Source organism: Sardina pilchardus, chromosome 1, assembly GCF_963854185.1.
Source record: "Sardina pilchardus chromosome 1, fSarPil1.1, whole genome shotgun sequence".
NCBI lineage: Eukaryota > Metazoa > Chordata > Actinopteri > Clupeiformes > Clupeidae > Sardina > Sardina pilchardus.
In genome coordinates, this window is record NC_084994.1 from 10,976,521 (window position 1) to 10,983,982 (window position 7,462).

The following is a 7,462-nucleotide window of genomic DNA, read 5'->3' on the forward strand; positions in this document are numbered from 1 at the left end:
TTTATATACAGATGCCAATGATGTTGTTGGGCCTACTTTAATTACTATATTGTGTGCAACATGAATGGAATTTCATCTTACATTTAGGTTTCTGTCAGTCTCTTTCTACTTGGCTGTGACAAATACCCTCGGGCAAAATCTTCTCTAATGAGCAAGATCATTAGCCTGGCTAACGCCTCCCACTTCTCAAATGAGACGTGGTCTGGCAACCAGACGTTCATTTTCTCGTATTTGAAAAAATGCTCAGATCCGTTCATTGGGCGCCACGGATGTCAATCAAATGTGTCTCTGCATAGCTCTTCATGGTCTTGCTTTCTCCCCTGTTCTGTGATTGGCCTCCAACATCAGGCGAACATGGGGGTGTTAGTTTCCAGACTGCCTTAGCAGCGTGAAAGAAATCACCGCGCAAGGCAGTATGGGAAACCCAGGCTACAAGATCATTGCAATCTTGAAAATCTACTGCTTTTTTTGTTGTTCAGATCAGAATATTTGATTTACCTGAAATGTTCCTTTGATCGTATCACACCATATGCACCTGACATCTCACCTACTTCCTCCTTCCTCATGCCTCATGCATGCCTCATCACGAAGGTGCCGTGAGCAAAAAAGTAATTTCCAAAAAATCCCTATGCCGATCTGACCTCACAACACCTTTCTTCTTCCTTGAAGTGTCTACATTAACCATGTATGAGTGAAATGACAAGGAAGAATTCACTTTAGACAAAAGTGTTTGCTAAAAAAAACATAAACATGAACACACACATCAGCTTTTGTCTTACATTATATCTAGGCAGGATAGTACGTAGCAAATTTTAAATGTGAGCAGAAGTTAGTCAAATAAGTGCACTATTTAGTAGAATGCCAGCCCACTTTAGTAAATATGAGTGAGTATTCACTGGCTAATTCACAAGTAATTTAATATGCAATCAATGACACCTCTAGGGCTATTGATAAAACACAACACAACACAAAACGTTCAAATTGTTGCATGAGTAATGGGCTTAACTGAAGGGCGTGGCCCTTATGAGTATTAGCGATACTTAAGGTTTAAGGTGCAGCGAGTCTGATCATTATCCCAACAGATATGTTGTGTTCATCACGCAGTGAAAAGTGAGAAATGGTAAACTGTTTTACTCTGATCACATAAAATTGATAAGACCCCAGCAATCAATCCTCTTCCATGTTACAGTTCTAACAATATAGGTCGTTTTTAGATTATTAATAATGATAATAAAAAAAAACACAGATTTGTGGGCTGAGCTACACTTAACGAAAATGTTTATTTGCAATAAGTCATATAGCGGAAATGCAATAAGTCATATGGCGTCATCTTCCCTACAAACACCAACAATCAGTCTTCATAGTGTCCAACAAGCCGTGCTGCACAGTGATTCCATGAGCTGTCAAGGCCAAGCAAAGCCAATGCCCTTCAAAGCCCTGGCAGCCCACTTCAACTGGCTCGCAACAAGTCCATACCTCTACTGAATTAGAATATTGTATTGTTTTTTCTTGATTTACTTCTCTAACTATTTGGTAATTTCATTTAGTTTCCTCATTTTTTATCTTTAGAGGTTTTCCATCAGTAGCATTGTGGCGGAAATATTTGGCGGCTGATTGGGGCATGAAGGAATGTAAGGTCGCTTTTAGTCACACAAAGCTACTAACATCACCAGCATAACACAATATGTTTTCCCACAGGTCTAGACAGGTGTGTTGCTGGACCTGTTTTTCATTGCTGGAGTATTGCGTGCATGGAGTCTCATCTGACAAGAACTTGGATTGCCTGAAGATAATGGAACAATGAACTTGAATACAGAGCCAAGATAAACACGTCTTTGTAGTTGTTGCTAAGATTCATACACAACATCTTGTGATGATTACAAATCAATGAATACATGCTATCAGTAAGGCTACGTCACAAATCAGTTTTTTTTCCAGTTAGACGGATACACTGTGTTTTTTGACCAAAATACATTAAGCAATACAGCCAAGCAGCTGTAGTTTCTGTGTATCTCTCTGCATCTGGCTGTGGCATTATGCAAATAAAATTCCATTGAAATCTTCTCTAACGATCATGACCGCTATGGAATGTATACACTCAGTCCTTCCTTGTTCAGATCAGAACATTCCATGCATCCAACACCCTACACTGGTATGCTCACCTCACTTCACACCTAGTCCATAATTCCTTGTACCTTTACTTTACATTAATACACAGGATTAGATGTTAAAATCCCTTGTGCCAAAATCCAAGGCAAAAACACTTTAAGAAGCCCCTGTCCAAAATTAACTTAAAGAAGCAGGCTAACCACCAATCTGTTAACCAATGGTTACAAACACAAGACAAATGGCCAATCCCACAGCAGTATACGGTATACAGCATGTCATTGGAGTTATCAAGTGGGCACCCTCATTCACCGATGTTTCGTTAAGTTAGGCCCACGACACCTCATGAAGGCTTAACAGTGAAACCAGCGTCCTGGAGACACTCCCCTCCATGCTGCCACCATACTACCACATTGCAACAAACCAGCTAGTTTAGCTTGTGCTATGCTACATGCTACCATGTTGCCGGCGCCTTTGTGGGTCAACTCAGCAACATGAACACACCATAAACCTAGGCTCCCTCCGTGTCACAAACACAGAACAAATAAGCCAGCTATGCTACATGCTACCATGTTGCCGGCACCGTTGTGGGTCAACTCAGCAACATGAACACACCATACTACCACATTGCAACAACCAGCTAGTTTAGCTTGTGCTATGCTACATGCTACCATGTTGCCGGCACCGTTGTAGGTCAACTCAGCGACATGAACACACCATAAACCTAGGCACCGTGTCACAAACACAGAACAAATAAGCCAGCTAGCTTACCTTACCCCAGGAAGCTTCTCCTTACTCACAACCATTCACTTGCTCGTTCTGCTGCCAAGGACATGTTACTAACCACTTGCCTTAGACTTCGTCCACGAATGCCCAACTCAGACAGCAAGCCAATAGCAGATCTGGCCACAAACCCTCGTGTACCAATTTCAGTAGGTCTTAGTCTCACACTCCAACCTCGCTGGGCTGCCTCCTCTGCTATTTCAGTGTATTTTGCTCTCTTTAACTCATTGGCCTCTTCTACTCTGTCTTCCCAAGGAACAGTCAATTCTACCAGGAACACAACTTTTTCTCTATCTGCCCAAAGAAGAAGGTCTGGTCTCAACCTAGTGCTCACTATATGCGAAGGTACTGCCATCTGCTGGCCTAGATCAACCTTCATTTCCCACCCCGCTCCATTAACTAAAGAGCCGGTTTTACACCTGGCCTTCTTGGAACGATGTTGACACCCCTGAAGTACAAAGTTAATTTGCTTAACATTTTTACTTGCTGCTAATGAATTAACTTTTCTCCGCTTATCCTCAATTGCTGCTGCTTAGCATTTCAGTACTTTGTTGTGACACCATGTATAGCGCCCCTGGGTGAGGCTTACCTTGCACCCTGATAGGATATGGCGGAGGCTGCCCACACACAAACAAAGTGTACATTTATCATCCTCACCAAACCATTGATTTAAGTTCTTGGGAGATGGGAGCACGAGCACATCATATGTAGCACCTAGCATAAATCTAATCCTGCCAGCATCCCCAGCCCCATAGATCTTTCCATTTAATCTGCTTTTTTTCCACCCCTCCCCAAGTTAGTAGAATGCCAGCCCACTTTAGTAAATATGAGTGAATATTCACTGGCTAATTCACAAATAATTTACAGTTTTTTTCAATCGCTAACAAGCGTTTGTCCATTCAGTTGACACATTTTCAAAACTCTAAACACAGTTAGCACAGCATCGGTCTTTCGTGGCCATACCATTCACACATTTCATGTTGTTTTCACACAGTATGCAGTCAGTGAATACATTTTCACAATGCTTCCCAGACAGCAAAGGAGTCCAAAACGGACCCGCGCTCAAGCCGCCACATCCGCCTGACAGTCAGCCTCCGTTTTGGATACGGGCACAGAACACATTTCGCCTCCGTTAACGCGCCTTCATACGGCGGATCCACGCCGGTCCCTTTGCGGATGCGCACATCGAACGCGCCCTTCAAATCTGCTAACGGTTTCCTTCCTCAGTTTTTTCGCTGATGGAGTGCGGAGGCGAAACAGCGGTGTCTGCTGGCTCACTGTAAGTATGCTTCTATATGCTTTATTTATGCAGTTACCTAGTATATTCAGTGAAAACGTACTCCCATAACACAAGTTACCAACTTATCTAGCTTTATTTGCTGATATAATCCGTAATTTGCTATACTGGCCATCTGATGATACACACCAGCTAACGTCTAGCAGCTAGCTTGCGCACGCTAATTTAGCTCACTTTCGACAGGGCTAAATCTTGTCCAACTTGGGCTTTGTTACATTTTTAATCAAAGCTAAACTCAAAACTCAGTTAAAATTGAGCGAAGCTTGATTTGGTTGAACGCTAACTTCATATATGCCTGTGAACAACAAGTTGGTTTGCGTGAGCTAGCGTTAGCTTGTTGGCTAACGATAACGTTAAACTGTCATGAATATTTTTTGTTAGCAGCTAACGTTAGCAGCTAATGAAAGCTTATATATTGGACTCGGGAGTCTTTAAGAAGACTTAGCTGCTAGATGTGTTTACATCTTATTTCGTTCTTGGAGGGAGGCTGATTTCACATTGTTTACCTATCCTGGATAAGATAACGTTTGTGATTTTAAATTATGAACGACGTATCGATAGTTCTAGTAGCAACTAGCTGCTAGTAATGCAAGCTATGCGCCATGTCAGGCGCATGCTCAGACCTGTTTAAAACTTTTTGAACTCGTAAATGGCAGCAAGAAATACCCTCGGGATTCGTGCCTTTACATTTGTACACGCGTTAGCGAGAAACCGGCCTACTATTCAATCTAAAACTTCTGGTTTTCAGGCGTGTTTCCTGGTGAGTTTTTCAATTGAATAGTAGAGATTGCTCGTTAACTTTCATAAAATATAAGGGCACAAATCCCGAAGCCATTTATGAAGAAACTGCCGTCAATGAGGTCATTTAATGCTGAACGTTTTTTGGAGCATGATTTGACTGAAAAGGAGAAACACATTAGAGGCAGTAGTTGACTTGATGCATATCCTTGCTTTGCTTTGTCACAGACCAGACTCTTTTCAAAGTTTAGAATATGGGAAGAGGAGCTAAATTGGATCAACACCATATTCTCTGGATCCCAATAATGCTATTTTGATGGGGTGTAATATTGGTAATAATAAATATTTGCCTTTTTCCCCCTGATGATAACAGTTATGCATATGTATGTGTCTGTGTTACAGGTCATTCACAAGTGGCTCCAGTCTGGTTTGGGGGTCTACCCTTTCTTATCATGTCCTGCCACCCAATAAAGTAAGCTATACAGCCTCACATTTGATTTGTTTGACTTGGATGTATAAGTGGTTATGATAACTATTTGGCAATTTATTTCTGAAGATAGAAGTAATGCATATTTTTGTATATGTGTTACAGGCCATTCACAAGTGGCTCCAGCCTGGTTTGGGGGTCTAGCCTTTCTCATCCTGCCCTGCCACCCAGTAAAGTAAGCTATACAGTTTTACATTTGAGTTATTTGACTTGGATGTATAAGTGGTTATGATAACTATTTGGCAATTTATTTCTGAAGATAGAAGTAATGCATATTTTTGTATATGTGTTACAGGCCATTCACAAGTGGCTCCAGCCTGGTTTGGGGGTCTAGCCTCTCTCATCCTGTCCTGCCACCCAATAAAGTAAGCTATACAGTTTTACATTTGAGTTATTTGACTTGGATGTATTAGTGGTTATGATAACTATTTGGCAATTTATTTCTGATGATAGAAGTAATGCATATTTTTGTATATGTGTTACAGGCCATTCACAAGTGGCTCCAGCCTGGTTTGGGGGTCTAGCCTTTCTCATCCTGTCCTGCCACCCAATAAAGTAAGCTATACAGTTTTACATTTCATTTATTTGACTTTTGGTCCACACATTAGTCATATAAGATAACCATACTGTATGCCTTTGTAACTGGTGTTACCAGTTCAGGATGAATTGAAGGTAAATGTCAACATACATAAATGCCTTTCTCTGCTGTAATAAAATCCACTGTTTACCTCAAAAGCTCTCTAATAAAATGTACATATTTTTTTTTATTTCAGAAGAGAAATTACTAAAGGCCTCTGCAACTGCTTTTACCAGGTAAGGATGAATTGCAGATACATTTCAACATAAAAAATGTTTTTAGTCTACTTTGATAAATTCCTAATTTCCAGTACCTACAAAGCTCTATAATCAGCATCATTTTTGTTTAATCTGTGCATGCAAATGCTGTGGTATAACTAACAAGTATTTGTCTCTGTGAACCACTTTTCTGTTGCCTTTTTACATTTTCAAGTAACAGGTCTTTGCCATCATGTCTTAAACCCTCATTATATTTACTGGAAGTCTACACTGTGCACATAACAGAAGCATTCCGTTTGCAGAGCATCTGCTGCAACACTGTAATCAATGGAACTCTTTAGATGTGATAGCGGCATGTACAGTATGTTTGAAAAAATTAGACTCGTCTTCTAAAACTATTTTCATGCTCTGCGAACAGAGTGCTTCACTTGTGGACCCAGTGTAGCTGTCTAGTTACAGATGATGGATTGTGTCACCATTACAGCAGCCTGCTGGTGGCGGTACCTTTATATTCATGTTGCTGACATTCAGTTGAAAAGTAGTAATGTACTGTATATGCTTCCAAAACGTAACTCATTTTGTTATGCTTGTATGATTACAGATGCTGTGAGAGAGCTATGCCCTGTGCCGCGGCTTCTGATTCAGTACAGCAGTTCAACCAGCCCAGCAAACAGGAAAAGCTCAAGGAGGTGTCTTAACTATCAGCATTCCTACCCAAACAGATCAACCTACTGTTATGTCCAACTAAGAAAAACAATGGTCTGGTATGAAGGTTATCAGTGTTTTGAAACATAAATATTCATTAAATAATAATAAAAATGTTTGACACTATTTATGGTTGCATTTCATTTTACTTTATTATCTGTTTAAGGTATTTATTGTCTACGATGACTTATTTCATTGAGCATTGAGGTGCTGGTGACAAGTGTCTACTATTGTCTAGGAATTGCATGAAGGAGTTAAAAGTTTGTAACTTATTTAATAACTTGTAGGCTGTAGTGTAGCAGAGTTGAATTCATGTACTGTAAAACCCATATTCTAATGCTTACTGTTTCACACAATGAAGGTATTTGGCTGTAAAACCACAAGGTGCTTCACATGATAGATTTTGACTTAATCATTATTATGGTTGATACAAAACTTACTTTATGTAGCCTAGTGATATGTTGGCAAGTTAGATTAGGCTATACAGTGTATTTCTGTAGTATAGTTTTGGCCATAATAAGATAAATCAGCAGGGATATAGGCCAGATGAA

General features: G+C 40.3%; 1 long non-coding RNA gene across 1 annotated transcript; it reads left to right on the forward strand.

Moving 5' to 3' along the window:
* Positions 1-4,700: 4,700 nt before the first annotated feature.
* Positions 4,701-6,969, forward strand: LOC134064403 (uncharacterized). Its single transcript, XR_009936298.1, has 4 exons — positions 4,701-5,396; positions 5,897-5,966; positions 6,185-6,224; positions 6,808-6,969. It is a non-coding gene; the product is annotated as an uncharacterized LOC134064403 (long non-coding RNA).
* Positions 6,970-7,462: the final 493 nt, after the last annotated feature.